The following is a 1,335-nucleotide window of genomic DNA, read 5'->3' on the forward strand; positions in this document are numbered from 1 at the left end:
AGCGTTGCTGTAAATCTGTAAATGAGGGCCGCGAGGTGCGTTAGCCGTTCCCGGGTCACACACACAATTACTCCCTCCGCTTCTCTTTCTCTGCCTGTCGCAGATTGTAGCTTAGCAACCTCGGTAACGAGCCCTGCGTGACCTTGACGCCGCTCTTCCTCCCGCGCAGGCCTTCCTCTTAATCACTGCCAATTCCAGACAAATCTACCCATCATTAGGGGGAGTGTGGAAGCCAAATGTTTGACATTTCTTCCCCAAACACGGTAATAATTCTGGTGAGCCGCCGGGCTCGTTGATCCACGTTTACTTCTGAGGACCAGATCAACTTCCTGTCTGGTTGTGGAGTGGAGCGGCGAGTCTTCCAATATACACGGATGCCAAACCTCCCCGTCTCCTGCATTTGTCTTCTGTTAACGCACTTGACCCTCCTAATCAAACCGCCGGCAGCAAACAAGTCGCATCACGTTACCGATCCATCCGACGTGACAAAGTAATAACGCCGACAAATGAACGGCGGCGCGGCAGATTGAAACGGCGGCGTGTGAAAGGAGGACGGAGATGACGAGGGATTTAATTTGAAGGAGGACAAGTGTTTACACTGCAGCCTTTTACATCCTGAGTGTGTGTGTGTGTGCGTGTGTGTGTGTGTGTGTGTGTGTGTGTGTGTGGATGTGTGTGTTAGCTTCCCCAGAGCGGACGGAGGGAATCGAACACACAGAAACCTGTTGGTTCCACTTTGAGAGTCTGAGTCGATCCGTCAATCAGGAAAAAACCAGTTCAGAGACTCTCCATTTCATGCTCCTGACCCCTCTGACGTCAGTCCTCATCCACGGAGGCCTCTGGGGGTCCACCTGCACCCCAGACAGACCGGTCCGGACCACAACACCACCTTCAAGACCCCCCTTTCTCCTCAAAGACCCCCCAGGGGAGCAACGGGTCTGCAAGACCACATGGAGGACTCATCAGGGGAACCTTAAATGAGGTCTGCAGGTCTGGGATCACAACATTTTCATAATTACAAATAAAGTGTGATTATTCTCTTCAAAGCGATTCTGCAGCATTCAGGAGGTCCGAGGAGGATCGACCAATGGGGTTGGAGGATTTGCTTTCAAAGCATTTGTCACTCACATTGTAGTGTGTGTGTGTGTGTGTGTGTGTGTGTGTTTCTATAGCGATGACCAACCAGCATTAACACCTGCTTCCTCCCGCCGATCTGAAACTAAAAGTATAGCCTGTCATCTTTAGCTTGTAATTGGCCGACCCCCCCCCCCCCTCGTTCTCCCTGACTCTCCGGCAATTACAGGACATACAATGTGTGCTCGCCGCTCCTCGCCG

The sequence above is a fragment of the Eutrigla gurnardus genome, assembly GCF_963514095.1.
Source record: "Eutrigla gurnardus genome assembly, chromosome: 24".
Lineage (NCBI taxonomy): Eukaryota > Metazoa > Chordata > Actinopteri > Perciformes > Triglidae > Eutrigla > Eutrigla gurnardus.